We start from the raw sequence: 20,530 nt of genomic DNA on the forward strand, positions 1-20,530 counted from the left end.
CCTCCGCCTACTGCATCCATGCTGCTTGGTCTCCGCCCGCCGCCATTTTGCTTTTCTTCCCTCGCACTTTCTTTGGCTTCACCACCACTTTTTTAGTCGCCCCGCTCCTGGTCCAAGCCATACACTGTCGGGGGAATGCTGCAAACTCCTTCCCACACCGGGAAATGTTGAAAAATTGCCGTTGGGGGCCCTGACAAGAGCCCAAAAGTCCGTTCTAAGCAGGAGCTGCCGAACGTGCGACTTAGCTCTGCATAGCCACAACCGGAAGTAATCTATGCCATATTCTGACTCCTGCCTGACTGCTGGGTGCTAGCTCAGACCCATCACTGCACATGTGCCGGGGGGTAGGGCATGCCTGGAGAGATGGCCACGGGTTTGAAGGATTGGATTTGTTTATTGTCACATGTACCAAGGTACAGTAAAAAGTAATTTTCTGCGAGCAGCTCAAACAGATTATTTAGTACATGAAAAGAAAATAAAATAAAAAGAAAATACATAATAGGTCAACACAAGATACACAATGTAAATACATAGACACTGGCATCGGGTGAAGCATACAGGAGTCTAGTATAAATCAGGTCAGTCCATAAGAGGGTCATTTTGGAGTCTGGTAACAGTGGGGAAGAAACTGTTTTTGAGTCTGTTCGGGCGTGTTCTCAGACTTCTGAATCTCCTGCCCGATGGAAGAAGTTGGAAGTGTGAATAAGCCAGGTGGGACGGGTCGTTGATTATGCTGCCCGCTTTCCCCAGGCAACGGGGAGGTGTAAATGGAGTCAATGGATGGGAGGCAGGTTCGTGTGATGGATTGGGCTGTGTTCACAACTCTCTGAAGTCCCTTACGGTCTTGGGCCGAGCAGTTGCCATATCAGGCTGTGATGCAGCCAGACAGGATGCTTTCTATGGTGCATCTGTAAAGGATGGTAAGAGTTAATTTGGACATGCCGAATATCCTTAGTTTCCTGAGAAAGTATTGGTGCTGTTGTGCTTTCTTGGTGGTCGTGTCGACATGGGTGGACCGGGACAAGGATTTTTGGTGATGTGCAACCCTAGGAATTTGAAGCTGTCAACCATCTCCACCTCAGCCCCGTTGATGCTGACAGATGAGTGTAGAGTACTTTGCTTTCTGAAGTCAATACCAGCTCTTCAGTTTTGCTGGCATTGAGGGAGAGATTGTTGTCGTTGTACCACTCCACTAGCTTCTCTACCTCCCTCCTCTATTCTGACTCGTCGTTATTTGAGATCCCGCCCACTATGGCTGTGTCGTCAGCAACCTGTCGATGGAGTTGGAACCAAATTTTGCCATGTAGTCGTGTGTATAGGGAGTATAGTAGGGGCCTAAGTACTCAGCCTTGCGGGACCCTGGTATTGAGGGCTGTTGTGGAGGAGGTATTGATTTTTATTCTTACCGATTGTGGTCTGTGGGTCAGAAAGTCGAGGATCCAGTTGCAGAGTGAGGAGCCAAGTCCTAAGTTTTGGAGCTTTATTATGAGCTTGGCTGGGATTATGGTGTTGAAGGCGGAGCTGTGGTCAATAAATAGGATTCTGATGTAAGAGTCCTTGTTGTCAAGATCCTCTAGGGATGAATGTACGGCCAGGGAGATGCCGTCCGCTGTGGACCGGTTGCAGTGGTATGCAAATTGCAGTGGCCCAAGGCATTCTGGGAGTATGGAGTTGATACCCTTCATGGCCAACGTCTCAAAGCACTTCATTACGACTGATGTCAGGGCTACTGGATGGTAGTCATTGAGGCACGTTCCCTGGTTCTTCTTTGGCACTGGTGTATGATGGTGGTCTTCTTGAAGCAGATGGGGACTTCAAAGTGGAGTAGGGAGAGGTTGAAGATGGCCGTGAACAATCCAGCTGGCCCGCACAGACTCTGAGTGCACTCAGTTTACTCGCCAATGGACTCAACATTAGTGGTGGAGGGGATGGGGGAGTGACCCTGCTTTAGTGTTCTGCAGGACCCAGGGCTGCATCATGTCAACTGGGGCCCACTCCCAAGAGCTGCCAGGCAATCACTGGACCAGGAGTCGCGGCCACTGCACTTGAAAGAAGTGGATGCATGGGATGGATGCCACCCTAACAATCAGTAAGCGAGGCCTGGGTGGTACCTGGCCAGTCAGGTAGGTTCCAGCAAAAAGGGCTGTTTGATGATGGAAGGTGACTTTTTACTGCGGGTTACCCACCTCTATGGCCCAAAGAGTGCCAAAGCAGGAAGGCCCTTCAAACCAGCTGGGAATCTGCCAGGGTTCACCTGGTGATTTCCCCAGGTGGTGGAGGGCATCCCCATCACTGGTAAAATGCTAGCAGCAGAAAGAGGTTCTTAATTGGCCACTTAGTGCAATTGGCCTCTCGTTCCCCTCCTAGCGCACACCATTCTGACTTGGAAATATAGCATATTATCACTGCCACTGGTTAAAAATCCTGGAACTGCCTTCCAAACAGCATTGCTGAGGTTTAAGTAGGCGTCCCACCACATATTTCTTAAGGGCAATTAGGGATGGGAAATAAATGGTGGCCTTACCAGCAACGTCCACATTCTGTGAAAGAATAAAAAACAAAGGAAGGAAGAGGCTGTGGGGAGAGGAGGTGGAAGATGACGGATGGGGGCAGCGAGGGGGGTGTTAACTTGTAAACCTACTTATGACGTACCTTTACGCGATCCAGTGGCCTCCCTTGATTCTTTAGCTTCCCCAGGGAGGCTGTAACCGGGCGCCGATCAGTGCTGGTCCACACAAATGTGGACCAGGTGGAGTGGCAACCAGAGTTCCCAGGGTGGTCAAGGTAAGTTCAAGTTGACTCCCAGGCCCTCCCTCTGGAATGCAGGCACCTAGGCACTGTCCAGCTGGCACCTTGGCACTGCCACCTTAGCGTTGCCAAGGTGCCCTGATGGCACTGCCAAGCCAGCAGGAGCACTGCCTGGGTGCCAGGGTGGCAGTGCAAGGGTATCTGAGTGCCAAGGTGACACTGCCGAAGGTCAGGGGGCAAGGGGGGCTATGCCCATGAAATTAGGGTGGAGGGGGTTTTGAAGGGTGGGAGACTGCAGGGTAGGTAAGTAGGGACTTCCGGGAGGTTGGGTGGATGATATATGGGGTTTCTAGAAGGAAGAGAGAGCTATAAGGGGGCTTAATTGCAGCCTGAAGAGGGGGTTCCCTGGGGACCCCATAGCAGGTTATCCTTACTTGGGGGGTGTGGGGCAATGTCCATGTGTCCATAGGGGTGACATTGCCCCTGGGTGGGGGCTGTGAGGAACCCACAAGCTCACTTAGAGATCGGGGAATCCTTTCAGAATGGCAGCCCGATCTCTGAATTCAGCACCCCAGCTCTACGTGTAGGCTAAACCGGTGAGAAACTCCCCCATCCCAACAATATGACTAAGTGTCATTGAATAGAGGTGGGGAACTCACCGAGCCGGCTGGAAACTTCCTGGGCCGAGATTCTCCTTTCCTGGGACTAAGTCCCCACGCCGGCGGGAATCACTCCGGCGTCAACAGCCCCCGAAAGTGCGGAATTCTCTGCACTTAGGTGGACACCAGATGGATTGGCGCCACTCCAGCCGGCGCGAAGGGACTGTGCGTGTTAGCGCAAGCGCGAAGGGCCGGCGTGATCTCGTGTATGCATGGAACCGCCGGCATGGTTCCGCGCATGCACAGATCGGCCCGCGTATTCAGCCGCATGCGCAGGGGGTTGTCTTCTCCCCGCCGGCCATGGTGGAGCCTTACAAGGGCCGGCGCAGAAGGAAGGAGTGCCCCCATGGCACAGGCCCGCCCGCAGATCGGTGAGCCCCGATCGCGGGCCAGGCCACCAGGGGGGTCCCCTCCCGAGGCCGGATCCACCCGCTCCCCCCCCGAGGACCGCCCCAGCCGACTTACCTGCCAATTCCCGCCATGTGGGACCATGTCTAACCCACGCCGGCAGGACTGGCCAGAAACAGACAGCCACACGGCCCATCGGGGCCCAGAGAATTGCCAGGGGGTTCGCTGCCAACGCCCCCCGACTGGCGTGGCGTGAACCCCGCCCCCGTTCGAACATGGGCACCGGAGAATACAGCAGCCGGCGTCGGGGCGGCGGGGTGGGATTCACAGTCCCCCCCGGGGATTCTTCGATGCGGCGGGGGGTCGGAGAATTCCGCTGCCTGAAAATTAACTTTGAAATTTTGGGGGAGAATCGTGCCCTTAGAACGGGATTCTCCGATTGCCGACGGCAAAATCGCGTTCGGCGATTGTCCGGAGAATCCGTTTTTACGGCAAAATTGGGTGGACGCCGTTTTTCGGATGCTCCGCCCCCTCAAAACGCCACGATCGATGATTGCGCCACATGCCATTGGGACGGCCTCAAGATATCACCTGAGGCCCTCCCCCGATGCGCCACCCCCGATGGGCCAACTTCCCGACGGCGTGGGGCGAGTCTGCTCACAGTTTTCGGGGACCTCACGTGGAGGCTGGGGACTGTGTCCAGCACCGCCACAGTCGGGGGCGGACAGGGGGTGAGCCGTTCCGCTGGTCGGGGGGGGCTTCGGCGGGGGCTGGGGAGACTGGTGGGGGGCGGTCCATGGGTGGCGAGGGTGGTTACAAGTGGGCACTATCTGGCAGGACAGGTTCGCGCACAGCTGGCGCCATGTTGTATGGCACAGCCGCTGTAGGTCGCTGCCGTGTGCATACATGGGGCCCGGCAATTCTCCATCTGTATCTGCAGGTAAAGCCGGGGGCTTTACGTGGCAGGCTGCTAGCCCCCCACCGGGTGGAGCATCGGTGCGTGGCCGTCCTGGCTTTATTATTGTAAAACTAGACACTTCCTCCGAACATAGCCTGAAAACCGGAGAATCCAGCCCTTAATCTCAGAAATGGAGAATCCCGCCGCATAGGTTTCAACCAGGGGCCCGTTTAGTCAACCTGAAACCAGTGTCACATGACCGAGACTTGAATGGTCTGAATTGCTTTGATTAATAAGCTCTGGGAAGTTACCTTCAGTCACTGTTTGATCTCTGAAGGAAACAGCAACTCCAGGTAAGAGCCTGCACTGCCTCCCATTGTACCATTGAACATGTAGCAGCAGAAGAGGCTCTGTACTGGCACAGTTGCCTGGTCTTCATCTAAACTGTGAATTACTGGATAAGTGGAATTGGTGCCTTCAAGCTTAATTTATGGAAGTCCTGCTCTGGAGAAATGAATCACCCTACATCAGTCACCCTCCCCTCTGAAGGAACATGCTTTAGATTTTTGATTCTGGACTCTGAACCCACGTAACTTGCATTTTTACTATGGTCTTGCCCTGAACCCTCTTCCTTTCATTTATCCCCCTTTTTATTGTGTGAGTGCAAAAGGGGTGAACCCCTCTCATTGCTATGTGTGTGAAATAAACCAACCCCTTTTATCTTATCTTATTTTGAGTCTGCTATGCGAGTTATTCATGAAGCATTGGAATATTCCAAATTAAGAGTTGGGGTAAACACGCACCACTTATAAAAATGGGGAAATCAAAAACCTCTTTCTGTTTCCAGATAGGTGGGTAATGAGAGGGGAAATCAGGTCTGTTTAAATTAATGACCTAAAAAGATAGAACAGAGTACTTTCTAAATAGGGAAAAGCTAAAAACAGTGGAGGCCCAAATAAACCTGGGAGTCCAGGTGCATAGATTATGAATTATTATGAACAGGTACAGAAAATAATCACAACGGTTAATAGAATACTGGCCTTTATATCTTGAGGATTGGAATAAAACGGGTATAAATTATGCCTCAACTATCAAATCCCTAATTAGGTTATACCTGGAGCACTGTATGTGTTTCTGGGCACCAAACTTTAGGAAGGATACATTGGTATTGGAGGCAGTGCAGTGGCAATTTACTACATTGAGACCTGATTTCAAGGAGAGCTCATACAAACTAAGGTTACATTCCCTGGAATTTACAAGGTTCGGGATGATTTGATTGACGTTTTCCAGATATTCAGGGGTATAGATACTTTAGATTGGTTCTGGCCATTCAGAATGGTACAGGATTAAAATATGCGTCAAGCAACACATGATAGAATATGGGGCCAAAAGTAAATTTCAATAAATGTAATGTCTTGTATGAACTCCAATTAATGTTTTCTCAAAAGTAAAGTTTTACAGCTGCAAACACTGATTCAAGTGCCCTTGGAGAATATAATTAGCAAAGAGGTAATTCGTAGGTGGGGATAGGGAAGTTATCTCAGTCTTGAAGCATGCTTCAAAACACCTCAGCTGCCCACAAGGCAGCAGAGGTACAGATTGGAAATGTTCTCCTGGAACAGAGTACATTACTTCAGCCTAGTGACTCATGCAGAGAAAACATTCAAGTAGAGAAAATAGTCAAAGAAGAAAGAATGCAATAAAAGGTTGCCTTCACGTACAGCATTACACAACATGATTTGAGAATAAATGGTCCATAAATTCAATGGCGCTACACCCATTTTTCAGACAGGCACTGTGTTACCATTGCCTCATACCCCTAGGTGCCTAAGCATTTAATATGGGGGATGTGTATGTGTGGTGGTATTGAGGGGGCGGTGGGAGGTGCGGGGGAGGCATGTTAAAGTCTCTTATTACAAGCCAGAGGTTTGCCACCCTAAATATTGGATCAGACCTCTCCACAGATGTCCAGGGCGCAATTCAGAACATACAAAATAACAAATCAAATTATTTGAAGAAGGGTTGCAAGTGTTAACAGACCTCCTTTTGACAATGCCCAACATCAGCACATGATTTGCCAAATGAGGGCAGCACAGTGTCGCAGTGGTTAGCACTGTTGCCTCAAAGCACTGAGGACCCAGGTTCTATCCCAGCCCCGTGTCACTGTCCGTATGAAGTTTGCACATTCTCCCGTGTCTGAGTGCGTCTCACCCCCACAACCCAAAAAGGTGTGCAGGGTAGATGAATTAGCCTTGCAAAATTGCCATTCAATTGGAAAAGTATAATTGGGTACTCTAAATTTATTTTTAAATAAAAGATTTGCCAAATGATCAACACAGACAGCTGCTAACAAACAAAAGGACCCTTCAACAATGCTATTTAAAAAGATTATGCATGTAAACATACAAATAATAAGAGGGTAGTCAAATGAAGGATGTAGCTGATTAGGGACCAAAAAGGAGATCTCGTGTAGTCAGAGGATGCAAATAGGATATGGGGCGGGATTCTCTGATCCTGAGGCCAAGTGTTGATGCCATCTCAACGGCATCAACATGGCCTCAGGAGCAGCAATTCTGACCGCTACAGGGGGCCAGCACGGCACTGGAGCGACCCACGCCGCTCCAGCTGCCGATCCGTGGAATCAGATGGGCGCCGCGGGTCTGCGCATGCGCAGTGGCTCCCTTCTCCATGCCAGCCCTATGCAATATGGCGTAGGGCTACAGGGGCTAGCACGGAACAAAAGAGGCCCCCAGCTCGAGAGACAGGCCTGCCGATTGGTAGGCCCCAATTGCGGGCCAGGCCACAGAGGAGGCCACCCCCGGGGCCGGACCCCCCCCCCCCCCCCCCAACCAGGCTGCCCCCAGATGCATCCACGCCAAGGTCCTGCCAAGTAAGAGCGGGTGTGGAAGGCGGCGGCAGGAATCGGCTTTTTTAACGTGGCCGTTAAGCCCGTCCTGGGCCAAGAATCGCTGATGGGGGGGGGGGGGGGGGGGGACCCTGTCTAGCGGCCCCCGACCGGCGCCGCGACAACCGCGCCGGCACCAATGACGCCGATTCTCCGCTTTCCGGAGAATCAGCAGACCAGCGTCAGGGTGGTGTGACGCGATTCACGCCGGTCCGGCTAATTCTCCGTCGCAGCCCCGGGGAGAGAGAATCCTGCCCATGGCATCTGTCCTCACCAAAGACAAGGTTGCTGCCAATGTGGCAGAGAAGGAGGAGGTAACAGAGAATTTGGATAGGATAAATATAAATAGGAAGTACTTAATAGGCTGGCGGTGTTCAAGTAAAAATGTCACTGGGGGACATGTTACTGAGGGAAATAAGGGTGGAAATGTGTGAGACTTTGGGCACAATCTTGTCATCCTCCTTGGCTATTGGAGTGGTCCCAGGGGACTGGAAAATTGCAAATGTAACATTTTGGCTCCAAACGTGGGAGGAGGATAAACCCGCAACTTGTCAGCTGTGTTGGAAAAACTTTCATAGATCATAGTCCTCACCTTCTCCCTGAAAGTCATATGAAATGGAAACTGCGGATCTGGAATGATTCAAATTTAGATTCAGAATGATTCAAATGAGCATTTCATAGAATTTAAAGTGTAGAAGGAGGCCATTTGGCCCATCGAGTCTGCACCGGCCCTTACGAAGTTCACCCAACTCAAGCCCATGTATCTACCCTATCCCCGTAACCCAGCTTAACCTTTCTGGTCACTAAGGGCCGCACATCTTTGGACCGTGGGAGGAAACCGGAGCACCCGGAGGAAACCCACGCAGACACGGGGAGAACGTGCAGACTCCACACAGACAGTGACCCAAGTCGGGAATCGAACCTGGGACCCGGGAGCTGTGAAGCAATTGTGCTACCCACTATGCTACCGTGCTGCCCCTAAACATTCAAAACCGTTTATTTACAAACAATCGGAATTCCGATTCATTCTCCAGTCAGCAGCCTGTGCGGGAAGTTGAGCAAACATTTCAAATGGCAGTCACTGCGAGCAGGGCTCGAACCTGCGCGGGGAAACCCCACTGGATTTCAAGTCCAACGCCTTAACCACTCGGCCACCGCAGCTGTTATTTGGAATGATAACATTTCAGATTCAGAATGATTCAAATTCAATTTCAGACTGATTAAGATTTCAAAACATTCAGATTCACATTCAGAAAGATGCAGATTCAGATTCGATGGGCACGATTCAGCAGCCTCTTCATGCCCGACTTGGTGTCAGGATAGGGTCATTGAATCTCGTGAGAGGCCTCTCTCAAGATTTGCGACGCTTGAAACATCTGGTGAGAGTCAACAAAATCCCACTAGAGGTCATGACAAGGATCTCGCCCTCACTGGGTGTGATCCAGATTAGCATTTTTAGATCAACCATACTGCTCATTTAAATATACGTTTGCCAGATTCACCCGGCGCCCAAGATACAACAGATGTGCCTGGGAGACCTCGCCAGTGCGCCATTTAATAATGTCCCACTTAAATGACGACCACTTGGGAAGGCACCCGGGGAGGTCTCCCAGGCTATTAGAGACCCCCGGGTTGTCAGGGGCAGGACAGGATCGCACAATGGCTCTCCCTGGCACCTGCCAGGCTGTTAGGGGCACTGCCAGGGTGCTAGGCCAGCAATGCCAGGTGCCCAGGTGCCTGGTTGGCACTGCTAAGCATCAGGCTAGAGGTGACCTTACCAGGTAGAGGGAAGGTCAGGGGTTGTTGCTGCAGGCCTTCCCAGTGTTGGGGGGGGGATCAGAAAAAGAAAAGGGAGCCAGAAAGTGGACGGGAAAGATTGGGGAAACTTTTCAAAATGGCGGCCCGATCTGCAAGGAGTGTTTCCTGCTGGTGTTATTCAGCTCGCCAGCACAAAATCTCTCTAAGTACAGCTTTTGCAAAGGGAACCTCTTCGAGGCCAAAATAAATCCAAAGCGCCGTTGAAGAGCAATATGTTTCTCGGCACTACAGCCGCAGAGTGACAACCCGTTAAACGTGCCCTGAACCGAAAATAGAAATTTCCTGGGTGAATTGCGCTAAATATTATTCGGGATTGATGTCAATTCTGATTCAAAATTCAAAAAATGATGATTCAGCGGGCAGAATACTAAATTTGGGAGTCTGTGCTCTCCTGCTGGAGATGAATCGGCACTGATTTGCATTCGCGCTGGGAGCACAAATCCAGAAGCGATCCCGAACCCCATACCATCCAGATTTTGATTGCAAATCCCACTATCGGGCCGCCATTTTGAGTGGGCGGCTCGATAATGAGGTCTGGTGACTGGGCTTCCCTCCCCCTTGCAACAAACTGCCCCCCCCCCCCCCCCCCCCGGTAACTGTGGGATTTTCTGGACCACCACCCCCCATGCTACAAGGGAGGCCCGATCTCACCCCCACCACCAACCCCACTAGAGACCCCCGTAAGAGAAATTAATGAAAACATTCTTATAAAAGTACCAGAAATCTTTGCCCCTTGGCTGCCCAATAATTATAGTCACCAAGTTTGTAAATGTAAACACAATTACTGTCTTTAAAAAAATCTTATGAAAGACTTTTCACAGATAACAAACAGAATCTCAAATTCACACAGAACTCATACTGCCCAGAAAATGGCTCCTATATGGGCCATTTGTTGTGCTACTAACACAAAATTATCCAAAACTGACATTGAACCACACTTATAATCTCCCTAGTCCCAAAAATATACCCTACCCTCACCCTCCCGCAAAAGCTGATGGTAATTAATTCTTTGAAGTATTAGCTAAATGGCCTCCACCTCAGGTAGAACCCCTCCACCACTGTACTTGAGCTTTTCCAGGTATAAGAACTCCATAAGATCACCCAACCAGGCCGAGGCACTAGGCGGAGTGGAAGCTCTTCATCCCAGCAGAGCTCACCTCCAGACTATCAGCGAGGCAAAAGCGAGAGCATCTGCCTTCACCCTGGTCTATAGCCTCGGCAAATCCGATACCCCGAAAACGCCCACCAATGGACAAGATTCCAGATCAATGTTAAGAACTGCTGACATGGTGCTAAAGAAGGAAACCGAAAACCTTACCATCTCTGGTCACAGCAGAACATGTGAGTGTGATGAGTGGACCCACTAGAGCACCGTTCACACCAATCCTGCACCTCAGTAAAAAACCCCGCTCATCCTAGCTTTAGTCAGATGATCAGGTTGGGCCATGTGCAGGAGGAGGTGGGATTTACCTGCAAAGGGCCTCATTCCACATATCCTCATCTAGAATGGGCCCCAACTCCTCCTCCCCCTAACGATAACATGGCACTCAGCTTGCAATGTCTGAACTGCCTCCATATATTCGAAGTAGAAATCACCACCAGGTATGAGGTATACTTGGTTGGTAAGAATGGGAGCGGCGCTGTCACCAGAATTCATAGCCTCGATCCCTTACACAAACATGCCTCCACCCTCCCCAAAATGGTATCCGACTCCCTACACCAACCCAGCACCTTCTCCACATTGCCCTCCACATAATTCAGGAGGAAATCGGGTAACGCAAAGCCCCCCCAGACTGCCGGTTCCTCTGAAAGTACACCTTAAGAATTCTTGGTGCTTTACCCGCCCATATGAAAGAATTCACTGGCTTGTTGACCCTCAGAAAAAAATGATTTAGCAAGGAAAACAGGGAGGCATTGAAACAGAAATAAGAACATTGCAGAATACTTATCATGATCTGCATTCTCACGGCCAGGGACTTCGGGAGGCTATCCCACCTCTGCAAATTGGACCTCACCCTACCCACCAGACTTCTCTAATTTTACTTATGAAGCCTAGGCTAACCATGGGCCACTTGGATACCCAGATACTGGAAGCCAACTCTGGCAAAGCGAAAAGGCAATACCCCCAGATTGGCTCCCCTCCCCGGGGATTAAAGCTGAAAATATTAACTCTTTTCCAGGTTTAACCTATAGTCTGAAAAGGAGCCAAAGTTCCTCAGTAGCTTCATAATCTCATCCATAGAGGAAACTGGGTCCGTAACATACAAGAGCAGGTTATCAGTGTGGTGAATGTAATATAGATGCATATATGTTAATTCACACTGTCTTTGTAAGCGCAGTAGTGCTATTCTACCACTAGGGGGAGTAGCACTGGGAGCACTCAGGAACTTGTACTGGGCTCCACCCTTGGCTCCGCCCACAACTCCTCCCCCTAGTGCAGCTGTATAAATACCATGTCCAGAGTCAGCCTGGGTTCACTACGAGTTCATCGACAGGTAACAGGCTGGCTCTGAAGTAAGTCGACTAAAGCCTAGATTCACATTGGAAACACGTGTCTGGTGAATTGATAGTTCCATCAATTTAATCGACTTAAGAACAGTAAAGATCGATTATGGAATCGGCCCTCAAGCCTGGACGCCTGGAACTCAACCCACAGGATGCAGAGGCTAAAGAAATCTTCTCCCACTGGATCCAGTGCTTCAAGGCCTACCTGGCCGAAGCGAGCACAGCTGAAACTACAGAGGATCAGAAGCTAAGTCTACTGCACGCGAGGGTGAGCCACAGAATCTCTACGCAACTAAACTCGGCCAGTTCATATACTGCGGCGCTAGCAGTTCTCGAAAAAATGTATGTAAGGCCCATTAATGAAGTTGACGCTCGCCATGTGTTCACGACTCGCCGTCAGCGGCCTACGGAATCACTCACCGAATTCCTAAGCGAACTTAATAATTTGTCAAATGACTGTAATTACCAAGCGGTTACTGCGGCTGAACACAGGGAATTGGCGGTACGCGATGTTTTTGTAGCGGGCCTCAGGTCTAACTATGTGCGCCAACGACTGCTGGAAAAGGGGGCCCAGGACTTAGAAACGACTGTGGAAGCTGCTACCACGATGGAGGTCTCCTTCCGCAGCCTTAACTCGTTCCCCGCGGACCACGCAACCCAATCATGGGCCCCCGACCAGCGACTCCCCCAGGCCTGTGCTACGCGGCCGCCCAGCCACCATGCTGCCCCAGCCAGCCACTATGCTGCTCCAGCCAGCCACTATGCTGCTTAAGCCTGCCATTTCTGCGGCCAGAATCAGTACCCGCAGCAGCACTGCCCGGCCCGCAACGCGACCTGCAGCAGCTGCGGGCGAAAAGGGCCCCAGCTTCCAACTCCCCAGTGACTCGCAGTAATCGCTCCCCTCACTCGCAGCCCCGCGGGGCCCGAAACGCTGCGGCCTATGCCCCGACTCCGCCCCTCCAGCCACGTGCAATCCATGGCGGCCGTCATCTTGGAAAACCTCCACCATGCGGCCGGCCACGTGCGATTCATGAGGCTGCCATCTTGGACGCCATCTTCCTCGCTGCCCGCGACGTGCGATCCACGGGCCCGATCGGCATCTCCGCGCTCGGACAACTCAGCGGAGGAATTGAATTAGACTATGAACTCAGAGGGCAGTCACCACGGGGCCACACCAGCACAGCTGATCGAGCCGCCGACTACCCGCAACTCAGCGCGGTCACCCTGGACCAATCACGACCAAAGAATCTACGAAACTCGATGGCAGAGGTCCATATCAACGGGTACAAAACGCCATGCCTCTTCGACTCCGAGAGCACGGAGAGCTTCATACATCCAGACCTGGTAAGACGCTGTTCGCTCCCCATTTTCCCCACGCAGCAAACTATCGCACTCGCTTCAGTCTCCCACTCGGTCCAGATCCAGGGGCGCACCGCCGCGACACTCACAATCCGAGGCGCTAGTTACTCGAAATTCAAACTCTACGTTTTGCCCGAACTCTGCGCGCCACTCTTATAAGGCCTAGACTTCCAATGCAACCTCAAGAGCCTCACCCTCAGCTTCGATGGGCCCCTGCCCCCACTCACGATCTGCAGCCTCGCTACGCTGCGAATTCCCCCCCCTCCTCTCTTTGCCAATCTCACTAAGGACTGTAAACCCATAGCCACTCGTAGCTGGCGGTACAGCCTGCAGGATAGGGTATTTGTCAGAGCAGAGGTCCGAAGGCTACTCAGTGAGGGGGTTATAGAGGCCAGCAATAGTCCCTGGAGAGCTCAGTGGTGGTTGTTAAGACCGGCGAAAAATTCCGTATGGTAGTCGACTACAGTCAGACTTAAAATAGATTTACGCTCCTCGACGCGTATCCCCTCCCCAGGATTGCAGACATGGTAAACCAGATCGCCCAGTACCGGCTCTTTTCCACGGTGGATCTAAAGTCTGCATACCACCAGCTCCCAATCCACCCGGAGGACCGCCACTACACGGCTTTCGAGGCCGATGGCCTCCTCTTCCATTTCCTCCGGGTCCCTTTCGGCATCACTAATGGGGTCTCGGTGTTCCAACGAGCAATGGATCGAATGGTGGATCAGTACGGGCTGCGGGCCACGTTTCCGTACTTGGACAATGTCACCATCTGCGGCTATGACCAGCAGGACCACGACACCAACCTCCACTGTTTTCTCCAGACGGCACAGAAACTGAACCTCACGTACAACAAGGAGAAATGCGTTTTCCGCACATCCAGACTAGCCATCCTCGGCTATGTCATGGAAAACGGAGTCCTGGGCCCCGACCAGGACCGTATGCGCTGGGAGCACTCAGGAACTTGTACTGGGCTCCACCCTTGGCTCCGCCCACGACTCCTCCCCCTAGTGCAGCTGTATAAATACCCGTGTCCAGAGTCACCTGGGTTCAGTCGACAGGTAACAGGCTGGCTCTGAAGTAAGTCGATTAAAGCCTAGATTCACATCGGAAACACGTGTCTGGTGAATTGATGGTTCCATCAATCAGCATATAGAGACATCATTCTTCCATGAACACCGGTTCTTCCATTGAAGCCTATGTGAAACACATGCCCCACTCACCCCCTCCAGAGTCTAGTCTGATCCCTCACCTGCAAATGGGTCTCCTGCAAAAACACCGCATCCGTTTTTATGTTTTTAGGTGAGAAAAACTCACGACCTCTTCACTGGGTCACTTAATCGCTTACGTTCCAGGTACACAACTGAATTGGGGTCTCCTACCCCCCTCCTTCCGGAATCAGCAATTTACACCATCAGGGGCAACTATATAAATTTTCAAGAGGTACTGGTCAAAGGCTCTCCCAAGGTGGCCATCAACCCCACCTTCAGAAAGACAGAAAGAAAATCCGAGATCAACCATGAGCTAGCTAACCCCTCCCCGATGCCCCCTTACTCCCTCCCAAATCCACAAACTGGAACCAAACCCATGATTTCAGCTCCCTCTCCAACCCACACACTCAGCATGCTAAACGTGAGACTTCCGGTTGCGGCTATGACCAGCTAAGTCGCACGTTTGGCTGCTCCTGCTGCAAAGGTGTTTTCGGGCCGATTGGAGGGCCCCAACGGCGCTGTAAGGACAAATCCCGGTGGGGGAAGGCTCCCTGAAGAGAACCAGACCAACTTTATGGTCGGTACCCGGAGTGGGGTGGTAAAGAAAGCAACAGCAGCTCCCAAAAAAAAGCGGGGGAAGAAGACCAAAATGGCGGCCGGTGGCGCACCCGAGGAATGGAGGAAATGGGCGGAGGAGCAGCAGGCCGCTCTCCTGCGCTTCTTTACGGAGCTGAAAATGGAGCTCTTGGAGTCAATGAATGCGACGACCACCAGGCTGATGGGAGCCCAGGCGACCCAAGAGGCGTCGATTCGGGAGCTGCAACAGGAGATGACTGTGAGGGAGGAGGAGGCCACGGTCCTCGTGGGAAAGGTAGAGGTGCACGAGGCACTCCACCTGAAATGGCAGAGCCGTTTTGAGGAGCTGGATACCCGAATGAGGCGGAAGAACCTGAGGATCTTGGGCCTGGCAGAAGGCCTGGAGGGGTCAGACCTCCCGGGATATGTAGCAGAAATGCTGAGCTCCCTGATGGGGGCAGGGGCCGTCCCTTCGCCCCTGGAGCTGGAAGAGGCCTACAGGGTCATGGCTAGGAGGCCAAGAGCAAATGAGCCCCCGAGGGCGGTGCTGGTGCGGTTCCAGCGACTCAGCGATCGTGAGAGAGTGCTGGAGTGGGCCAAGAGGGAAAGGAGCAGCAAGTGGGAGAATTCGACGGTGAGGGTCTACCAGGACTGGAGTGCGGAGGTGGCAAAGCGGCGGGCCCGGTACAACCGGACGAAGGCGGTGCTACATGCAAAACGGATCAGGTTCGGAATGCTGCAGCCAGCGCGCTTGTGGGTCACCTACAGGAACCAACACCACTATTTTGAGTCCCCAGAGGAGGCGTGGGCCTTTGTACAGGAAGAGAAACTGGACTCGAATTAGACCCAGGGGATACTTGGCGGCCGTAGCCGCTCGGGTACTTTCAGCTGAATTCTTTGTTTGGATTTTGAACTCTTGCTGTGGTTTTTCTTCTGATGTTTTTTCCCCCTTTGCCAACTTCCCTTAGTTATTGTTATTGTGGTTATTCATGGTTATTTATGGTTATTTATGCTGTTTGGTAGAGGGCGACTGTTAAGTACATTGTTATTTGTTATTTATCTGTTATTTATAATGTTAAGTTGGGGAGGTGGGACGGGGGGAGAGCAGATCGGGGATATGGGCTCCTAGGGGGGGTTCTTTTACAGGCATGGACGGGGACGGGGGTGGAACTGAAGATGGTGGGGTGGGGTGTGGCAGGGCGAAAGCGCGGGCTTTCCTCTGTTTTCCCGCGCGCGGGGCAGAGGAGGGGGGGAGGGGAGGAGTGCGGGGCGTGGCTAGCAATGGCGACCTTTCCCGCGCTGGAGCGGGGCCAGGGAGGAGTGGCAAGGGGGGGGAGGCCCCCCCCCCCGAGCCGGGGGGAGTCGGAGTGTGGCAGGAGCAGCCGGGTCAGCGTGAACCAGCTGACTTACGGGAGTACGATGGAGGGTACATCGCGGCTAGGAGGGGTCCTAGCCTGGGGGGGGGGGGGAGGGGGGTTAGGGAGGGACACCGGGTTGCTGCTGAAAAGACCAGAAACGGGAAGTGGAGGACTGGAGAGGTGGGGGGAGGGGGACATCGTCATGGGGAGCGGGTCAGAAGGGGAGGGTCGACCCGGGGCGAGCAGGGAACAGGACATGGCTAATCGGCAGGGGAAGGGGGCGGGTCGTCCCGCGACCCGGCTGATCACTTGGAACGTGAGGGGGTTGAATGGGCCGGTCAAGAGATCAAGGGTATTCTCACACCTGAAGGGACTGAAGGCTGATGTAGCAATGTTACAGGAGACCCATTTGAAGGTAGTGGACCAGGTTCGCCTGAGAAGGGGGTGGGTGGGACAGGTGTTCCACTCTGGATTGGACGCAAAGAACCGGGGGGTGGCGATTCTGGTGGGAAAGAGGGTGTCGTTCGTGGCGGAGGAGGTGGTGGCGGATAAGGAGGGTAGGTATGTGATGGTGAAGGGTAAGCTGCAGGGGGAGAAAGTGGTGATGGTCAACGTATATGCCCCGAACTGGGATGACGCGGGTTTTATGAGGCGCCTATTGGGCCTCATTCCGGGACTGGAGGCAGGGGGCTTGATCATGGGGGGGGACTTTAACACAGTGCTGGACCCCGGGCTAGACAGATCGAGCTCAAGGACCAATAGGAGGCCAGCAGCGGCAGAAGTGCTGAGGGGGTACATGGAGCAGATGGGAGGAGTAGACCCATGGAGGTTTGGTAGGCCGAGGGCGAGGGAGTATTCCTTTTTCTCCCACGTCCATAGAGTGTACTCCAGAATCGATTTCTTCGTGTTGAGCAGGGGGCTGATCCCGAGGGTACGGGAAGCTGAGTACTCGGCCATTGCGATCTCTGATCATGCACCGCATTGGGTGGATATGGAAATGGGGGAGGCGCGGGACCAGCGCCCGCTGTGGCGGCTGGATGTGGGGCTGTTAGCGGACGACGAGGTGTGTAAAAGGGTCCGGAAGAGCATTGAGAGCTATCTGGACTTGAATGACACGGGTGAGGTGCAGGTGGGGATGGTCTGGGAGGCCCTGAAGGCAGTGATCAGGGGAGAGCTGATCTCCATAAGGGCGCACAGAGAAAGAAAGGATAGGCAGGAGAGGGAGAGGCTGGTGGGGGAGCTATTGGAAGTGGATAGGAGATATGCGGAGGCACCAGAGGAGGGGCTGCTGGGAGAACGGCGCAGCCTGCAGGTCAAGTTCGACCTGCTGACCACCAGGAAGGCAGAGACGCAGTGGAGAAGGGCACAGGGCGCGGTCTATGAGTATGGGGAAAAGGCGAGCAGGATGCTGGCACACCAGCTTCGCAAACGAGATGCGGCTAGGGAGATTGGGGGAGTGAAGGAGAGGGGCGGGAAGGTAGTGCAGAAGGGGCAAGAAGTGAACGGGGTCTTCAGGGATTTTTACAAGGAGTTGTATCGGTCTGAGCCGCCGACGAGGAGAGGGGGAATGGAGGACTTCCTAAACAAATTGAGGTTCCCAAGGGTCCAGGAGGGGCTGGTAGAAGGGCTGGGGGCGCCAATAGGGCTAGAGGAGCTAGTCAAGGGAATAGGTCAGATGCAAGCGGGGAAGGCGCCGGGGCCAGATGGGTTCCCGGTGGAATTCTATAAGAAAAATGTGGACTTGGTGGGACCGGTACTGGTACGAGCCTTTAATGAGGCGCGAGAGGGGGGGGTTCTGCCCCCGACAATGTCGCAGGCTCTGATCTCCCTGATATTGAAGCGGGATAAAGACCCCGTGCAGTGCGGGTCCTACAGGCCTATCTCGCTTCTGAACGTGGATGCCAAGTTGCTGGCAAAGATCCTGGCAGCTAGAATAGAGGATTGTGTGCCAGGGGTAATCCATGAGGACCAGACGGGGTTCGTGAAGGGGCGGCAGCTCAACACGAACGTGCGGAGACTGCTGAATGTAATTATGATGCCGGCAGTGGAGGGGGAGGCTGAGATAGTGGTAGCGCTGGACGCGGAGAAGGCATTCGATAGGGTGGAGTGGGAGTACCTGTGGGAGACGTTGGAACGGTTTGGGTTTGGGGAAGGGTTTATTAAGTGGGTGAAGTTGCTCTACTCGGCCCCGACGGCGAGTGTAGTGACAAACGGGAGGAGGTCGGAGTATTTCGGGCTCCACCGTGGGACCAGGCAGGGATGTCCCCTATCCCCCCTACTTTTCGCACTGGCGATTGAACCGTTGGCGATGGCACTGAGGGGTTCAGGGGGGTGGAGAGGACTGACTAGGGGAGGGGAGGAACATCGAGTATCGCTGTATGCGGATGATCTACTGCTGTACGTGGCAGACCCAGAAGGGGGAATGCCGGAGATAATGGAACTATTAGCAGAGTTTGGGGACTTTTCGGGGTACAAACTAAATTTGGGCAAAAGCGAGGTTTTTGTGATACACCCGGGGGACCAGGGAGAGGGTATTGGGAGACTCCCCTTCAAGCGAGCAGGAAAGAGCTTTAGGTACTTAGGGGTGCAGGTGGCAAGGAACTGGGGGACCCTCCACAAGTTGAACTTTTCCAGGCTGGTGGAACAGATGGAGGAGGAATTTAAGAGGTGGGACATGGTACCGTTGTCGCTGGCGGGGAGGGTGCAGTCAATCAAAATGACGGTCCTCCCAAGGTTCTTGTTTTTATTTCAGTGCTTGCCCATCTTCCTCCCTAGGGCCTTCTTCAAAAAGGTGACGAGTAGCATCATGAGCTACGTGTGGGCGCATGGCACCCCAAGGGTGAGGAGGGTCTTTTTGGAGCGGAGTAGGGACAGTGGAGGGCTGGCACTGCCCAATCTCTCGGGGTACTACTGGGCGGCAAATGTGTCAATGGTGCGCAAGTGGATGATGGAAGGGGAGGGGGGCAGCTTGGAAACGAATGGAGAGGGCGTCCTGTGGCAACACAAGCCTGGGGGCCCTAGTAACGGCACCATGGCCGCTCCCCCCCACGAGGTACACCACGAGCCCGGTGGTGGCGGCCACCCTCAAGATATGGGGGCAGTGGAGGCGACATAGGGGGGAAATGGGAGGTCTGTTGGCGGCGCCAATAAGAGGGAACCATAGATTCATCCCGGGGAACATCGACGGGGGATTTCAGAGCTGGTACAGGGTGGGCATACGGCAGCTGAAGGACCTGTTTATAGAGGGGAGGTTTGCGAGCCTGGGAGGGCTGGAGGAGAAGTTTGAGCTCCCCCCGGGAAACATGTTCAGATATTTACAAGTGAAGGCATTTGCTAGGCGGCAGGTGGAGGGGTTTCCCCTGCTCCCCAGTAAGGGGGCGAGTGATAGGGTGCTCTCGGGGGTCTGGGTCGGAGGGGGGAAGATATCAGACATCTACAAGATAATGCAGGAGGCGGAAGCAGCATCAGGGGAGGAGCTGAAAGCCAAGTGGGAAGGGGAGCTGGGAGAGCAGATAGAAGACGGGACGTGGGCGGATGCACTGGAGAAGGTCAACTCTTCCTCCTCGTGTGCGAGACTGAGCCTCATTCAATTTAAGGTGCTGCATAGAGCTCACATGACGGGGACAAGGATGAGCCGGTTCTTTGGGGGTGAGGACAGGTGTGTCAGATGTCTGGGAAGCCCAGCGAACCATGTGCATATGTTCTGGGCATGTCCGGTGCTGGAAGGGTTCTGGAAGGGGGTGGCAAGGACGGTGTCGAAGGTGGTGGGGTCCAGGGTCAAACCAGGATGGGGGCTTGCGATCTTTGGGGTCGGGGTAGAACCGGGGGTACAGGAGGCTAGGGAGGCCGGAATACTGGCCTTTGCGTCCCTAGTGGCTCGACGAAGGATATTAATTCAATGGAAGGACGCGAGGCCTCCAAGCGTTGAAACTTGGATTAACGATATGGCTAGCTATATTCAGCTAGAAAGGATCAAATTTGCCCTGAGAGGGTCGGTACAGGGATTCGCCAGGCGGTGGCAACCTTTCCTTGACTTTTTAGATCAGAGATAGACGTTCGGGGTCGTGGCAGCAGCAACCCGGGGGGGGGGGGAGGGGGAGGGAGGGAGGGGGGAGGGGGGGGGGGAGGGGGAGGGAGGGAGGGGG

General features: G+C 53.4%; 1 non-coding gene across 1 annotated transcript; it reads right to left on the reverse strand.

Annotated features, from left to right (window-relative positions):
• Positions 1 to 8,637: 8,637 nt before the first annotated feature.
• On the reverse strand, positions 8,638 to 8,719 carry trnas-uga. Its single transcript has one exon. It is a non-coding gene; the product is annotated as a tRNA-Ser (tRNA).
• Positions 8,720 to 20,530: the final 11,811 nt, after the last annotated feature.

Source organism: Scyliorhinus canicula, chromosome 5 (assembly GCF_902713615.1).
Source record: "Scyliorhinus canicula chromosome 5, sScyCan1.1, whole genome shotgun sequence".
Taxonomy (NCBI): domain Eukaryota; kingdom Metazoa; phylum Chordata; class Chondrichthyes; order Carcharhiniformes; family Scyliorhinidae; genus Scyliorhinus; species Scyliorhinus canicula.